We start from the raw sequence: 18,988 nt of genomic DNA, 5'->3' as shown, positions 1-18,988 counted from the left end.
TATGCTCAGCAGTGGGATTGCTGGGTCACATGGTAGTTCTATTTTTAGTTTTTTAAGGAACCTCCATACTGTTCTCCACAGTGGCTGTATCAATTTACATTCCCACCAGCAGTGCAAGAGGGTTCCCTTTTCTCCACACCCTCTCCAGCATTTATTGTTTGTAGATTTTCTGATGATGCCCATTCTACCTGGTGTGAGGTGATACTTCATTGTAGTTTTGATTTGCATTTCTCTAATAATTAGTGATGTTGAGCACCTTTTCATGTGTTTGTTGGCCATCTGTATGTCTTCTTTGGAGAAATGTCTCTTTAGGTCTTCTGCCCATTTTTCGATTGGGTTGTTTGTTGTTTTGATATTGAGCTGCATGAGCTGTTTCTATATTTTGGAGATTAATCCTTTGTCAATTGCTTCATTTGCAAATATTTTCTCCCATTCTGAGGACTGTCTTTTCATCTTGTTTATAATTTCCTTTGCTGTGCAAAAACTTTTAAGTTTTATTAGGTCCCATTGTTTATTTTTGTTTTTATTCTCACTATTCTAGGAGGTGGGTTGAAAAAGAGCTTGCTGAGATTTATGTCAAAGAGTGTTCTATATTTCCTCTAAGACTTTTATAGTATCCAGCCTTACATTTAGGTCTTTAATTCATTTTGAGTCTATTTTTGTGTATGGTGTTAGGGAGTGTTCTAAATTCATTCTTTTTTTTTTTTTTTTTTTGTGGTGTGTGGGCCTCTCACTGTTGTGGCCTCTCCTGTTGTGGAGCACAGACTCCAGATGTGTAGGCTCAGCGGCCATGGCTCATGGGCCCAGCCGCTCCGCGGCATGTGGGATCTTCCTGGTCCAGGGCACGAACCCATGTCCCCTGCATCGGCAGGTGGACTCTTAACCACTGCGCCACCGAGGAAGCCCCAAATTCATTCTTTTACATGTAGCTGCCCAGTTTTCCCAGCACCACTTATTGAAGAGGCTTTCTTTGCTCCATTATATATTCTGGCCACCTTTTTCATAGATTAGGTGACCATAGGTGCATGGGTTTATCTCTGGGCTTTCTATCTTGTTCCATTGATCTATATTTCTGTTTTTGTGCCAGTACCATGCTGTCTTGATTACTGTAGCTTTGAAGTATAGTCTGAAGTCCAGGAGCCTGATTTCTCCAGCTCCTTTTTTCTTTCTCAAGATTGCTTTTGCTATTCGGGGTCTTTTGTGTTTCCATACAAATTGTGAAATTTTTCGTTCTAGTTCTGTGAAAAATGTGATTGGTAGTTTGATACGTATCGCATTGAATCTGTAGATTGCTTTGGGTAGTACAGTCATTTTCACAATATTGATTCTTCCAATCCAAGAACATGGTATATCTCTCCATCTGTTTGTGTCATCTTTGATTTCTTTCATCAGTATCTTACAGTTTTCTTTGTACAGGTCTTTTGTCTCCTTAGGTAGGTTTATTCCTAGGTATTTTATTCTTTATGTTGCAATGGTAAATGGGATTGATTCCTTAATTTTTCTTTCTGATCTTTCAATGTTAGTGTATAGGAATGCAAGAGATTTCTGTGTATTAATATTGTATCCTGCAACTTTGCTAAATTTATTGATTAGCTCTAGTAGTTTTGGGTGGCATCTTTAGGATTTTCTATGCAGAGTATCATGTCATCTGCAAACAGTGATGGTTTTACTTCTTTTTTTCCAATTTGGATTCCTTTTATTTCTTTTTCTTCTCTGATTGCTGTGGTGAGGACTTCCAAAACTATGTTGAATAATAGTGGCAAGAGTGAATCTTTGTCTTTTGTGACATTGACACTTTTCAAGAATACGGGTCAATTATTTTTTAGACTATCTCTCATTTTACAATTGTGTGATGTTTTATTATGATTAGATTTGGTTATGTATTTTTAACCAGAATATCATAGAATGATGTTGTGCCCATGTCAGTGCATAATATCAGCAGGTTCAGGATGTTGACCTGTCTTAGCACTGACTATATTAACCTTGATCACCTGGTTAAAGTGGTGACTGCTGGGTTTCTCCATTGTAAATTTCCTATTTTTCTCTTTGTAATTTGATTTACATTTTTAAAAGAGTATTTTGGACATTACCTGGGGAATATATTGATGAAGAGTAAGACAGGAATTAGACAGGAGAAGAGACGATTATATTAGACCATGCAAGAGATTATGTGACTCAGACTAGGGAGAAAGTGGTAGAAAAGAAAAAAATGATAAATTAGCCATATACTTTGGAGTAAAAGTCACTAATACCTGGTGATGAATTGACTATGGGTGGGTGACGAATCATGAGGTATAAAGAGAGACTCCAGAATTTCTGACTTTTACAATTTGGTTAAAGTAGTGACATTCTTTCAGATTAGAAACATTGGATGAGTTTTATCTGCTATTTTTAAGGTGAAATATGGATAATGAGTTAAAGAAGTGCAAAAGTGGAAGGAAAGAGACTAGTTAAGAGTCTACTGCTTTAGTCCAGATGAATAATGATGGTTGCTTCGATTAGAGAAGATGATGAAGTATCCAACTTGGAGGATAGTTTAAGAATTATAGTCCATAGGCATATCTCTTAATTGATTAAGGAGAATTGGTGAGGGAGAGAGAGACGACAAGGATATCTTCTAGATTTCTTAGTTGCACAATTGGATGAATTGTGGTTCCATTTACTGGGACAGAAAACAGTCACAGAGAACTAAGTTTAGGATAATAACTACTTTCCATTTTACTAAGAATACCACAGAGAGCAGGGATCTGGGGGAGAGAAAGAAGACGGGGTTTCTCCTGACAGAGCCAGGTTATACATGTCCTCTTACAATTTGACTTTCCAGCAACATATTGTAGTCTTATAAGAGAACATTTTTCTATCTGGATTTTAAGAGCAAGGGTCAAAGAATCTTGCCAAGAGATATTGTTCCTGCTCAAATATGTCATTGATTCTTTTAACTTTCAATAGGATTCATGATGTTGCTTTGGCTACAACCAGTGAACCCCTGCTGCCTCTCTTTCTTTTGGAATGAGGTCTCAAAAGAAAGCCACATCCTCATATGGCAATATTTTCAAAAATCAATCAACTAACAAGTATCATGCCATCTGCACATTATCCAGAGGGAAAATTAGGCAAGACAAAACTCCTTAGTGGACAGAACACATTGTTCAACCACCTGAAACCAACACCATCAGGAAAAGAATGCTAAAAGTAATAGCGATGTATTTATTACTAGAAGGAGAGTAATGTTTATCCCTTTCTGAATATTCAGTGATCAACAAAATATACATCTTAATAAGTTAAAGATGGTAATCAGTTTCCGGAAGACAAAACCATGGAGAAAGGACTTAGAACTCAGAGCTCTGGAAATACAAGTTATAGAAGGCATCAAACCATATCAAGAACAAGCTAATACTTTCTGTTTCTTGGTAATAAAGAACACTATTCATTTCTTTTTCTCTCCTTCCCTCATTGTTTTTGTTGTTGTTGTTATTGTTGTTAATTCAGCAAATATATATAGGGCTCCTAATACGTGTACTATGTTTTTACTCTCTGTGGCTTGACAGATGGTGAATTGTATGATTTGCCTATCTAAAATTATAGCATAAGAATCAGTGAAGAGATCTAGGACTCTTTGTCATCAGTGAAAGTTAAGGTAAAAGGCTCTGGCAAATAAGAATACAGTCCAAGAATGTACATTTTATTGAGCTACTCTATTAGTTATTTAGAGTACAGAGTACATGTTGTATTAAATCATTATGAAAAAATGAAATAAGGCAATAATTATTAGTGGCATATCATAGAATTCTAGTGGGGAAACATTTTGTTTCTATCCCATCACACAGAGAGTACAAAACCTTTTAGGAATCCTAGAATCTTCACTTAAAGTTACTTAAAGCCAAAATGACTAGTCAGTTCCATAAGATTTAGCATCAGCAATCCTTCCATCAAATTCTACTTATTTATTCACAATAGTTGACCTTTTAGCATTCATTGAAATGTATGATTGAATGGAAGCTAAAATCCAACTCCGGCTAAGCCATCATCTTTGTTTCAAAAGCCAGGATATCTCAAATACATATGGCCCGAATTATCTAGATCAATATTTCTTTAACTTCTCATATGTAAATACAAATTATTTAACTATTCCAAAGATTCTGGAATAACTATCTCCCAATATTTACAACTCAGATATCTACACTGTAAAATCAAAAAGAAATCTTTTATTTTTTTCAAATTTAACTAATGAAGTCTTAAGTTTTCTATTTATTTTCTTTTCCAGATGCCTAACATTTTGCTGAGACGAAATAGAGCTATTTCCCAGAGAAGCTAAATTCTACCTGCCTCGTGCTACCAAAGAATACCAAATATGAAAGACAAGAATGTGCTGTAAATGACAACTGAAGTGGGTTTATGTCTACCTGTCATGCTAATAAAACCCAAATAATCAAGATTATTTCCCCAGGTAGAGTCACTTGGTCTTTTGTGGCCAATAGGATAATATCAACAAAGTAGCTAATTACCTGATGGATTTTCAGATTCCATGAGCACTGAAAGGTCTCACAGTAGGCTGCTTCTCAATAAAAGTCTTGTCATTTGCAAAAAAACTAAGGTAAATCCTCAAGAAACTCCACAGGATCTAGAAAAATGATTAACATAAAATACATGCACATTAGCGAATTATTTATAAATATTATATATTGACCGATAATACATTAAAGACTAGCTTTCTGATATTTTCTAATTCTGTTTCACTAAAAAATACATTTTAAAATGCAAGTATTCACCCGTAGAAATGGCGAATATTTTTCTTTTAGCAACTAATTGGCTTGTGCATTTTTCTCCACGTGACGACGGTTGCAGGAAAATTATGCTAGGCTATGTCTTTTAACATGACCTGCTTTCAAATGTGTGCTGCTCTTAGTGCATTTGAACTACTCAAGAAATAAAAGAAAGGGACGGTCCTTTTGTGAACAGTCCTTAAGAAGCAGGCAAATTATTAACAGATCTGCCTAAGTACTTTGGCACTTACTAAAGGTCTGAGAAAGGGAGTGTGCACAGCCTCCAAGGCAGCACAGCTGTGAAGGTCTGATTCTTGATTGAGAGTCTGTGGACTCATGAACTGGGGGTCCCGCCTCCATTGTTTTTCTCTGTGAATTTTAATTTGAGCTAAATGCAATCCCAAGAAAGGATAATGATGAGATTTTCTGCTTCTTAGATTGGGGATAAGTATAGCTGCACTTGGGCAGGAAATGGAGAAGTAGGAATGGAAATTAAGAGACAATTCACAGAACAAGAAATGCAAATTGTTATTATGGCTGAGCTTCAGTAATAACTGAAGGGCTGTAAATTGAAATTGCAAGGATATATCACTTTTCATATAAAAGTTAGTAAAAAGTTAAAAATATGAACACCCTTATGGCAAGAGAGAGATGAGAAGGGCTTTCCTAGATTGCTTGTAGGAATGTCAACTAATAGTTTCTGGGGAAAACATGACAAAATGCATCAAAGGCCTTTAAAACGCTCATATTCTTTGACTTCAGCATTTAAGATTAATAAAAGTTTGAGAAGAGGTGATTACTAGATATGCTATGGCTAGTGCCTCCGCCTAGCCAACCCACAGAGTGACGCCACTGCTCTTGTGGGACATCTGGCTCACATTGCTGCTGGGTGTTTGAAAGAGTTCAATGCTATTTGTGATTGCACTTGAATCCCGAGGCGTTTTTAGCTTTGAAATATTATTTTAAAATCTAATAATGAAATAGATAAAGCCATGCACAGATAAATAGTTCTTTAAGTCAAAGTCCATTAAAAGTGCTTAGATCTGCTGGTTTATCTCATGGAAAGCAAGTTCATTTAATTGAAGAAAATCTCCAAAGATCAGACCAGAAAGGGGCGCTTGATAGCAGGTCAAAAACCATTTTCCTCACAAATAGCATAGGGCATATTAGAATACATTGTGTTCATTTTCATCAAGTAAGCGGCATTGAAAGAATGGATTCTTGTAGGCAGCCTTAGAAATATCAATAATGTAAATGCTTAGCAAGAAATGCATCCACACATTTCCTGGCCTGGCATCCGGAGTTGTTGTGAACTCTCTTCACCTTGCTTCACTGCACACCTACAATTGAATTACACTTTTGTGTCCTACAGGGTTATCATTTGGGTCTCTATAGGAGCTGGATTCAAAAGGATAAACCATAAATATGGCTAGAATGATCATGATAGAGATGACAATAATCTTTTAAAAATACACAAAATAGAGAGCCTGGAGGACCTGGGTGGCCTGCTGTCTTCCAGTTTAGAGACCGAAAGCTAATATACATCAGAAATACATCTACAGGTGGAACAACTCCTACAGAACACCTACTGAACGCTGGCAGAAGACCTCAGACCTCCCAAAAGGCAAGAAAGTCCCCACGTCCCTGGGTAGGGAAAAGAAAAAAGAATAAACAGGAATAAAAGAATAGGGACGGGACCTGCACCAGTGGGAGGGAGCCGTGAAGGAGGAAAGGTTTCCACACATTAGAAGCCCCTTCACGGGCGGAGACTGCGGGTGGCGGAGAAGGGGAGCTTCAGAGCCGCGGAGGACAGCTCAGCAACAGGGGTGCGGAGGGCAAAGCAGGGAGATTTCCGCACAGAGGATCGGTGACGACAGCACTCACCAGCGGGAGAGGCTTGTCTACTCACGCGCCGGGGCGGGCGGGGCTGGGAGCTGAGGCTCGGGCTTCGGTCAGAGCACGCAGGGAGAGGACTGGCGGCGTGAACACAGCCTGAAGGGGTTACTGCACCATGGCTAGCCAGGAGGTAGTCCCGGAAAAAGTCTGGACCTGCCGAAGAGGCAAGAGACTTTTTCTTCCCTCTTTGTTTCCTGGTGCGCGAGAAGAGGGGATTAAGAGTGCCGCTAAAAGGAGCTCCAGAGACCGGCATGAGCTGCGGCTAACAGCGCGGATCCCAGAGACGGGCATGAGATATATCCCAGTGATGCAAGGATTCTTCAATATACGCAAATCAATCAATGTGATACACCAAATTAACAAATCGAAGGAGAAAAGCCATATGATTATCTCAATAGATGCAGAGAAAGCTTTCGACAAAATTCAATACCCATTTATGATAAAAACCGTCCAGAAAGTAGGCATTGAGGGACCTTTCCTCAACATAATAAAGGCCATATATGACAAACCCACACCCAACATCGTCCTCAATGGTGAAAAACTGAAAGCATTTCCTCTAAGATCAGGAACAAGACAAGGTTGTCCACTCTCACCACTCTTATTCAACATAGTTTTGGAAGTTTTAGCCACAGCAATCAGAGAAGAAAAGGAAATAAAAGGAATCCAAATTGGAAAAGAAGAAGTAAAGCTGTCACTGTTTGCAGATGACATGATTCTATACATAGAGAATCCTAAAGATGCTACCAGAAAACTACTAGAGCTAATCAATGAATTTGGTAAAGTATCAGGATACAAAATTAATGCACAGAACTCTCTGGCATTCCTATACACTAATAACGAAAAATCTGAAGGTGAAATCAAGAAAACACTCCCATTTACCATTGCAACAAAAAGAATAAAATATCTAGGAATAACCCTACCTAAGGAGACATAAGACCTGTATGCAGAAAATTATAAAACACTGATGAAAGAAACTAAAGATGATACAAATAGATGGAGAGATATACCATGTTCTTGGATTGGAAGAATCAATATTGTGAAAATGACTCTACTACCCAAAGCAATCTACAGATTCAATGCAATCCCTATCAAACTACCACTGGCATTTTTCACAGAACTAGAACAAAACATTTCACAATTTGTATGGAAACACAAAAGACCCCAAATAGCCAAATCAATCTTGAGAATGAAGAACGGAGCTGGAGGAATCAGGCTCCCTGACTTCAGACTATACTACAAAGCTACAGTAATCAAGATAGTATGGTACTGGCAGAAAAACAGAAATATAGATCAACGGAACAGGATAGAAAGCCCAGAGATAAACCCATGCACATACGGTCACCTTATCTTTGATAAAGGAGGCAGGAATGTACAGGGGAGAAAGGACAGCCTCTTCAACAAGTGGTGCTGGGAAAACTGGACAGGTACATGTAAAAGTATGAGATTAGATCACTCCCTAACACCATACACAAAAATAAGCTCAAAATGGATTAAATACCTAAATGTAAGGCCAGAAACTATCAAACTCTTAGAGGAAAACATAGGCAAAACCCTCTATGACATAAATCACAGCAAAATCCTTTTTGACCCACCTCCTAGAGAAATGGAAATAAAAACAAAAATAAACAAATGGGACCTAATGAAACTTCAAAGCTTTTGCACAGCAAAGGAAACCATAAGCAAGACCAAAAGACAACCCTCAGAATGGGAGAAAATATTTGCAAATGAAGCAACTGACAAAGGATTAATCTCCAAAATTTACAAGCAGCCCATGCAGCTCAATAACAAAAAAAGAAAAAACCCAATCCAAAAATGGGCAGAAGACCTAAATAGACATTTCTCCAAAGAAGATATACAGACTGCCAACAAACACATGAAAGAATGCTCAACATCATTAATCATTAGAGAAATGCAAATCAAAACTGCAATGAGATATCATCTCACACCAGTCAGAATGGCCACCATCAAAAAATCTAGAAACGATAAATGCTGGAGAGGGTGTGGAGAAAAGGGAACACTCTTGCACTGCTGGTGGGAATGTGAATTGATATAGCCACTATGGAGAACAGTATGGAGGTTCCTTAAAAACTGCAAATAGAACTACCATATGACCCAGCAATCCCACTATTGGGCATATACCCTGAGAAAACCGTAATTCAAAAAGAGTCATGTACCAAAATGTTAATTGCAGCTCTATTTACAATAGCCCGGAGATGGAAACAACCTAAGTGTCCATCATCGGATGAATGGATAAAGATGTGGCACATATTTACAATGAAAATAAACGAAATTGAGCTATTTTTAATGAGGTGGATGGACCTAGAGTCTGTCATACAGAGTGAAGTAAGTCAGAAAGAGAAAGACAAATACCATATGCTAACACATATATATGGAATTTAAGGGAAATAATGTCATGAAGAACCTAGGGGTAAGACAGGAATAAAGACACAGACCTACTAGAGAATGGACTTGAGGATATCGGGAGGGGGAAGGGTAAGCTGTGACAAAGTGCGAGAGTGGCATGGACATATATACACTACCAAACGTAAAATAGATAGCTAGTGGTGCTTTGTGACCACCTAGAGGCGTGGGATAGGGAGGGTGGGAGAGAGGGAGACGCAAGAGGAAAGAGATGTGGGAACATATGTATATGTATAACTAATTCACTTTGTTATAAAGCAGAAACTAACACACCGTTGTAAAGCAATTATACTCCAATAAAGATGTAAAAAAACATACACAAAATATAGGTTTATAGAGCAATGAATCACATATGTTTGACTGATTGAAAAAAAACCTGCAAAGCTACAATGTAAAAACTGTGAAGCAAAGTCCTGCTCCTCCCTTCTGGCTGAACAGTAAATAATGGCTTGGGAAGAATGACATGAGGATAAAAATGTCACGATGAATTGCTACAAGAAAAGATCAAGTAGCCCTGGTAATTAAGAGTCTATCATTTTGACATGAAGGAAAGAAATCATAAGTGGTGTCAAATATCTGGGAAAGACATGAGCTTGTCATTTCAATACAGAGGCAAGGGAAAATCAGCTTGATTAGAAGAGGGCACTTTGGCAAATAAGAGCACTTTGTGTTTTTTGATAGCTTGTACTCCTGCAAACATCTTTTAAAGGAAAAAAAGCAAAAGCTGCCCATTAACAGTTCCTTTAAGTGTATTGAGACAGCAAATAGCATTTAATAAGAGCTGTAGCTTAGGTCAATGCACATATTTGTGGTGTGGGTCAGTGTCTTGTTTCTATTACATCTGACAGATGCAACATCTCACTCTGACTTAAATATAATGTGGCTCCTAAGAAATGCAGTTACTTTGTATGCCAGTTTGTAACCTGAAGACTTCCGGGGATAAGTTGACCATAGCAATGTAGAATGTCTGAGAGTTCCGTGACCACCTTATCCTGCATTTCCTTTAAAGTTTTTTTAAAAAATCCTTTTATCTAGGCACTTTAGATATAGTGTCTAATTTCATAGCGTCTGTTTTTTGGATATGAAAACTAACCATCAGAGGAGTCAAGTCACTTGCCCAAGGTCACACAGAATAGAATAGGAGAATAGGAATTTGCCCTAAGGTTTGTCAGATACTTACAAAGCCTATATCATTTTCCCCATAGTATGATAACTGTGTAAGAATACTGATGTAAAGGCAGGAAGACCTGCAGAATGGTGTCAGTTTTGTTACTGACTCAACATATGATCATGGGGAAATCAGCCTTTAATGCTTGTCTGCTTGTCCTCCTGTCCACTTGTCATTCTGTAGACCAATTCCTTTTCACCACAGCTCATGATGTTCATTGGCTTGTTTCTGTCATTTTAGTAGCATGATCCTTTCATAAATACTCGTGGAATCAGGATGAATAGGAGGTTGAGTTTGCTCCCATAGGCTTCTAGGATAGTGACACAAAGGTAGTCCCTCAGGGAGTTATATCAAGCAGGGAAGGAGGAAAAGATTAGAATCCACCACCCCAGTCTTTCCTTCTTATCACCTTTGGCTGGATTCCCTGAGTCTGCCGTCCTTAGTGAGGTCTCTGGAACTTAGGCAGTACCACAGAAATGCAGAAAGTCCTAAACAGATTATTTAATCAATTGTGTTATCTCTGCTAGTAGTCTCTTACATTAGCTGGAATAATTGATAGTAGACTGCAATAACAATGAACTTACTGATGGAAATTGGTGGGATCTATCTCACAAAGCAGAATGGGCAGAGTTACCAAAGACAGTAAGCAACTCTTCACCTACTTCCCCTGGCAGAGGGGAAAGAATGCAAGCTACTTCTTAGAATACTAAGAAACCATTTTTTTCCTCTTTAAAAAGAATTTGGATAATATTCAATGATGCTTAATCTCTATTAATATTCATATAAATAACTGAGAGGTGATACTACCAACCACATCAATAATCATGATGATGAAAAGTCTGAGGTGTATTCTTGATAGGGTAGCAGACAATATTAAGTGCTGGGCAGGGGAGAAACATCAACTTGTCAAGCATCCTCAGATGCCAGAGGAAACACCACAAGGTTCTTCACAGACTTTACCTCATTTTAATACAGAAACAATCCAAGCATTGTCAGTATTTTTGTCTTCATTCTGCTGATGAAAGAGCTAAGGACCATAGAGGATAGTGACTTGCTCAGAATCCCACAGCTAATCAGGACAGAGCTGTCATGACTTCAGAAGCCTTTGCTCTTTCCACTACATGATGCTAAAGCATCTGGGCTATCTCAGCTGGTCCTCCTTAGCCTTTGTGATTGAAGACACACATTTAACAGATGGGGAAGGGTAAAGTTGTAGCTTTATAGCAGAGTGCAATGTTCGCCTCTGTGCAGACAACTTGTCATGTCCCTCATTATCACTAGGATCTAACCAACTGAACAAACTAACCCAGATTTAGAATCAGAAAAAATAAAAGCTCTGCCTAGATATTGGCACATGCTGGTTCACATCTAATTAACTCCCTTAACGGCCCTTGGAAGGAGAGAGGTGGCATTATCAGCCTCTTGACAGATGAGGAAACTGAGCCAAAGAAAGTTGAAATGAGTTATCCAGCACCACTCAGAAAGTAGTTACAGAACTGGGAAGAGACCCACGGCCTTTGGACTCTTCTTTCAGCTTATCAACAAGAACATTCCACATCAAACACAAGGCACTATAATATACAGCTCCAGCTGTATAGACCAATTATTCTTTGAAAATAAAATATTATAGAAACATATTTTTAAATGAAAAATGGTAGCTTAATTTCTATGATATCCATCCAGGTTTGGAGAAAAAAACTAACTAGTGAATATGGACCTGAACTTTAGATTAACAAATTCTATTTTTCAACAAATGATTTTATCAACACGTTCCAAACTGGTGCATTTTGCAGTTTGGAAGAGACATGTCCCTAATAAATACTCTGTGTCTGTTCGGGTTCCAAATGTGAATAATAAATAAAGGATCATTGTAGAAACCCAACCATGAGACCAAAGCCCACATCTCCATGTCATTCAAAATAAGAGATTAAAAACAGATAACTCTCATTTTATGAAGTCCCATTTTGTCCTGTCTTTTGTCAGCTTGACTTTTCTGGTTTTCTAGAAATGCAGTCAGAAAGAATTCCAGTGCTGACCATTTGGAGAGCACTCAAAAATGACTAGTTGAGTCGTGGAAGGAAGAATAGTTTTGATCTGAGATATAATAATACTATAGCTACTGTTTATAAGCTCTTATTATGCTTTGGGCACTGTGATAAATTATGCTTGACATGCACTGTTTCCTTCAATCCTTACAGGAAACCTCAGAGAGAGCTTCTCTTATTTATTATCATTCACATTTTAAAGATATGGAAACTGAGGCACAGTATGTTGACATATTTCACACAGCTGTAAGAGTCAGAGCAGGCATTCAAACTCAAGACTGATTCCAGTGCCTAAGATCTTAAATAATGTTTGATGTAATTCTTCTGCCAAGAAGCCTATACAGAGTTACAGAACCAACGTGTCTGCTGAGTAAAACAGTCCTAATTCCCAAGGGAAGATCATACTGGGCTGTTAGCCAGTATACTGTATTATCCCTCATTCTCTGCAATGAAGACCAGGAGTCATTGCCTATCAGTCAATAGGCATTTATGCAGTATATACTGCGAGGAGAGCTCTAGACAAGGGACAGCAAGGGTAGCAAGGAAAACTGACCGAGGAAGCAAACATAGCAACAAACTCACAGAAATCTCGAATTTGACTTGCAGAAAGGAAGAATTGACCACAAAAAAATATTACTAAGATGAAATTGAGACTTCCTGAGAAAAGGACATTTTGGAAAATATGCATTCAGCCAGTCATTTATTCTGAAGATAGGAATTCAATTCAAAAATAGGAACTGTGTAGCAGTAGTTTATGATAAGAAGTGATTGCTTCATAGATAGCAATCACTGTCCATGAAACTGAAACGATTCACAGACATAGAGAACAGACTTATAGTTGCCAAGGTTGAGGGAGTGGGAGAGGCATGGACTGAGAGTGTGGCATTTGTAGATGCAAACAAAAAAGAACAAAAAAAGAAGTGATTGCTTGACCAAATTAATCATTTCACCCCAAACCAGTATGCACGTGTGTGTGTGTTTGGGTAGACACTATCAAAACTACGCAAAACTGGCTGATCACTAATTAGTGTTTATATTTGTTGTTTAATGAGTCTTATATGTTATAACTGAAATGTATCTATGATTTGGATTAAAAATGAATATACAACTTCTTTGAGACAGATGAAATATATAATACATGAGGAGTTCAGCTTCCCCTTTTATCTCTTGGTTCTCAGATCTTCGTTCTCAGACCAGGACTTACACCACTGACCTCCAGTTTCCTGATTCACAAGCCTTTGGCCTCAGACTTACACCATCACCTTCCCTGTTTCTCAGGTCTTTGGACTTGAGCTGAATTACACCACCAGCTTTCCTGGTTTTCCATCTTGCAGAGGACAGACTGTGGGATTTCTCAGCCTCCATAATCATGTTAGTCAGTTCCTAAAATAAATCTCTTCTTATCTCTATCTATCTGTATGTATATCTGTATCTATATCTATCTATAGATATATATTCTATTGATTCTGTTTCTTTGGAGAACTGTAATATCATATGTAACAGCACCCCAAATTCAGTAATTTATACTTATATTCATTTTCTATTGCTCACATATCTGTGTGATTGAGTTTGGGCTTAGCTAAACGGAGCTGCTCTCCACAGCAGGTCTGTGGGTTGGCTAAGGCAGCTATGCTTCCAGCTGTGAAATGTGAGTGGCACCACTTCAAGAGTTTTTCATTTTTTCCTTGAGATCTGCAGGATAACTGAGGTATTTTCTTCTGGAAATGACAGAGGAACAAAAGGGTGAGCATACAAGGACTCTTAAAGTTGAGTGTTCAGAATGGCACACTAGCAGTTCCAGCTACATGCCATTGGATAACACAAGTCACAAATTCAAGCTTAAAAATCAAGAAATGGGGAAATAAACTTCTCTCACAATGAGACCACAGCAAACATATGGATACATGGAAAGGTGAAGAATATACTCAATCTACCACAGCATGGTAAAGAATTAGGAGCTTATTCTGTTATCATGGTATTGGAAGATTTTAGCAATGGAGTGAGATGATCTGCCTTATATTTTAGAAGGAACTCATGTTGCAGTGAAGAGAATATAGAGTAAAGGGCAAGGGTGAGAGCAGGAAGATCAGTCAGGAGGCCACTGCAGGAGACTAAGCAAGAGATTGTATAGCTTTGATTAAAATATAATAGTGATAAATGTGTTGAGGGGTGGTTTGACGCAAGGTATAATACGAAAATAAATTTAGCAGAATTGCTGATGAATTGCATGTGGGACCTTAAAGAAAAAGGAAGGAAATCAGCAACATCCAGGTAATGTTGGTGCCATTTATTAACAGGGGGGAGAACTGGAGGAGGTATGATCATTATTGACTTCTCAGCACTGTCATTACAAATCACTGTCCTAGTGGGACATCTTTATGGACAGGTGTGCACCATATCCTTTGGATGATCTGGGACTTCCTAAGGATGGAGAATCATTGCTTTATTAGCTCTTCTTTCTCCAAAGGGGCCTAGGCTTCAAGTACTGGGTCAAAGGAAAGGCTTAAGCCAGGTCTTAGTGGTCAAATTCAACGAGTTCTCAAATTTACACTTTGGGGATTAAATAATTAAATTATTTGAAGAGAGCTAGGGAGCCACATAATAATAATACGTCTAAATGAGAATGATTGAGAACCAAATTAGGGCACTTACATCCTCAGAAAATAACAACCAATAGAAAAGAAACAGAGTGATTTTAATCACTGAGCAATATCAGGAAAAGGCATTTACTTGCTATTGTGTAGGCACAGCCTAACATAGAAGTTTAAACCTTCCCCAGATTGCTTGCATCTTGAGAGGAAGACATTCAGTAAACCGTAAATTGAACTCCCCTCCCCCAAGTTTTGTCAATATCGTAATAACGATGTTGCCAATAAGACATGTAAAAGGAAAGCTTATAGATGAACAATGACAATGCCTATTGAGATGATATCTCCATTATTTATGTGCCTCACAAATAGAAACTTAAATGCACAGGGAAATCAATAGGATAAAGAGGAATCATTGCTCAGTTTATTCTTAAAGCTACCAGGCTAAAGAATAATTTTAAAAATATAGATGTGCAATATGATTAGGAGAGTTAAAAATTCTGAACATCTTGTATTCATGCACTCACTGCAAATGCAACATTGATTTTTTTTAAAAAGGCTTTAATTTTGTGTGTGTGTGCATGTGTGTATCATGCACACTATAAAAATTAAAACTAATTTTACCTCACTGCCAAGTTTGTGTTCTAGGATTAAGTCAGCCCCAATTTCTTTGTTGGTAGACAACTTCTAAAGAGAGGATTTTCATATGGAAGAGTCAGTTATGGGGGTGAAAATCAATTGTTCCTCTCACACTAACCTATCCCTCAAAGGTAGTGACTAGTCAGGAAAATAAAAACCTCCAGTAGCAAAGAATTTGTCAGCTGAATTTAAAGCCGTTCCCTATATGTGGCTTTGTAAATGCACTCAAATCTAAACTCCTTGTGTGTTTCCATTTATAGAAGCTCTCTTGAATTACTCTATCTTAAGCATTGTATCAATACGTGCCACTGAATATTACACTTTTAGAGTGGCTTGGAAGAAGATTTTGGCCCCTGTAAATAGACAACTTAACTGTGGATTTTCCCTGGAGTGACATATTGAATATGTGCTATGACATCATGTACAGAAGCTCAGGGAATAGAGGATCATTGTGACAAAGCAAGGGATTGTGTATCGAAGTTTCTCTGGGGGTTTAAATTTACAATATTCTTTCTTGTGCATTTCCTGGGACTTTTGTTGTTGTTGTTATTTTTGTTTTGTTCATTTGTTTTTATTTTTTGATTGATTTTAGATTCTCTTTGGAAAAGTTTAAGCTTCATAGGCACACAGACAACCCTAATTTGAATCTTGGACTTGTCATTTTCTAGCTGTGAAACCTTGAATAAGTTCACCATTTATTCATCTGTAAAATAGCAATAGCAGTAGAACCTACCTCAATATTATCATTGAGATAATGCATGTGAAGTGTGTAGCAGAGTCCGATACAGTAGATAATCACATATGTTAACTGCTACTACTCCTGATATTACTACACTCCATCACCACCAGCATCACCATCACCACCACCATCACTATCTCCACCACCACCACAACCATCACTACTGTCTTCATCCATTTGGACTGCTATCATGAAATACCACAAACTGGGTAGCTTATAAACAACACAAATTTATTCCTCGCAGTTCTAGAGGTTGGGAAGCCTAGGGTCAAGTCACCAGTATGGTCAGGTAAGGGCCCTCTTTGTAGTTTGTAGCTGGTGCCTTTTCACTATGGCCTTACATTGTGTGAGGAGTTAGGGATCTCTTTGGAGTCTCTTTTATAGGGCATTAATCCCATTCATGAGGGTTCCACCTTCATGATTTAATCACCTGCAAAAGTACCCACCTAGTAATGTCATGATCTTTGGGGGTTGGGATTTCAACATATAAATTTTGAGGGGACATAAGCATTCAGACCATAACAACTACATACTTGATTACTGTGAAGAAAAATGTGGTGGGAAGGGAAAGAAAATAATTCTCTCTACCTCTCCAATTGGTATGAGAGCCTTATCCTTTGTTAAGGGAAGCAGACTCAATGAAATATGTATCAAATCTTATATTATCTTTCAAATTCTTATGCTTCCAAATAAGCTAGTTTTTCAAACAGCTTGTTTGGCTTCAGAGAAAAGAAATGGTTAACTAGCACAATTATTCTACTAGTTGGTATCATGCAGGTCAATCCAATTGGTGGGATAAAATTATTTATTTTTCCACTGAGAAAAGGCAAACTTGCCAGAGGATATCTGTGATCAGTTGCAAAGCTCTTAAAATCCTGTGCTCTTTGCCCAGAGCTACTGGACTCCTTTATGTGATTGCATTGAAGGAGTATTTGTTTCTTGGAAATTACTAACATAGGTACTTAAAAACATGATTTATAATAACAATAAAATACATTACGCATGAAATGGGAACTCATTCTAGTGACCTTTTTATCTATCTTTGACAAGATGCTTGAAAAATGTGAGAGGTACACAGTAACCAAGCTACAATTAGCAAAATGATTCTGTTCCATTATCTTTCTATTGAAACTGGGGAAACAAGTATGCAAAGATAAAGGTCAAGAAAGTTAGAGAGCCATTGATGGAACGAAAAAAAAAAAGCCCATTTTCCTGAGTTAAAGCCAACTTTTTAATGGGTAATTTAACAATATCCAGTTAAGTCAACTAAACACTACTTCCCTTGTTTTATGAGGGGTTGTATATTAGAGAGAGAGAGAGAGAGAGAGAGAGAATGAGCATCATCACATTCATTAACTTACTAAATTATTACAGTAAGAATATGTATTTTAATAAATTCAATAGAAAACAAAAAAGCAGCCTAGATTGTATAGAACAAAATAGAGTCTATTAATCTATTATTCACTCAAGAATATAGTATTTGAATTTGTGAAAAATTATCTCGTTTTTCTTCAAAAAGTGTTCCAGGTTGAAAGAAGCACTTCTGGAATGCCAGAGTAAAAACTTCTGCATAATCCACTTTTCCATAAAAGCAATGAGAAAGCTGGCAAAAATATTCAAAGTTAGTATTTTAAAAATTGTAGAAATTGGCCCAAAGCTTGCAAAACTCCAAAGAATGTTTATTCGAGAAAAAGTGCCACATCTCTGTGAAATATCGATTGTGTAGTGTTTAAAACTTGACTTTTCCCTATTCTCCTCTCCCCAGTTTTGCAGTAACTTTGAAGCCCATTAGCCTCCCAACTGTGGTAGCTCTGAAAAGCAATTGAGCAGTCAATGGAGGAGACAGAGTTTGGAGCTGGCCCCAAATCACTATTTGTCACTATTTGACTTGTCTGGCAGCTCCTGGAAAAGCCCTGCTTAAATAATGCGTCTTTATTTGACCTGACTTAGTGCATGACCAGTGCAAGTTGACCTATTCTTAGAGCATTTGTTAAAAACAATCAGCCACACTTGTATAACACTTCAGCTGCCTGATGTGGGGATATCAGTTGGAACAAACAAGAGATTGACCAAAAAACATGAAAGGGATATCTGGGGAATGAGATATGCATAGCAGGCTTTGAAAAACTCAAACATATTCCTGGGAATAAGGAAAGCATGTGCGGGGTTATGTGTATACACAAGAAATACATGAGAAACACCAAATCTCTAATTTCTGGATGTCCTTGAGTCTCTGCACAAGCCGGAAGTGAGGGTGGACACAGATTTTCTAAGTGACTTCCAGAATGTAGAAGGCATGCCCCAACATATACACAGAGCCCCTCAGCAAAGACTTGAGCTAGCAGAAGAATGAATAACAATCTTAAACATAAAGTCAATTGAGAATATTCAGTCTGAAGATCAGAAAGTAAAGGAATAAAGAAGAATGAACAGAGCTTCAGAAGTCTGTGGGATGCAATTAAACACACCAAAAAAAACACAAAATGAGAGTACAACATAAAAGTTAGAGAAATGGGCAGAAAGAATATATGAAAAAAAAACAATGGCTGAAAATTTCCTAAATTTGCTGGAAAATATTAATCTACACATTTAGAAAGCTCAGTGAACTCCAGGAAGAAAAACTGGACGACATGCACACCTTAAGACATCATAGTTAAACTGTCAAATGACAAAGACAAGGCAAGAGAATCATGAAAAAGCAAGAGAAAGTTGACTCATGAAGTACAGGG

Source organism: Lagenorhynchus albirostris, chromosome X (assembly GCF_949774975.1).
Source record: "Lagenorhynchus albirostris chromosome X, mLagAlb1.1, whole genome shotgun sequence".
Lineage (NCBI taxonomy): Eukaryota > Metazoa > Chordata > Mammalia > Artiodactyla > Delphinidae > Lagenorhynchus > Lagenorhynchus albirostris.
The sequence above is the reverse complement of the archived record's forward strand: the minus strand, read 5'-3'. Positions refer to the sequence as shown.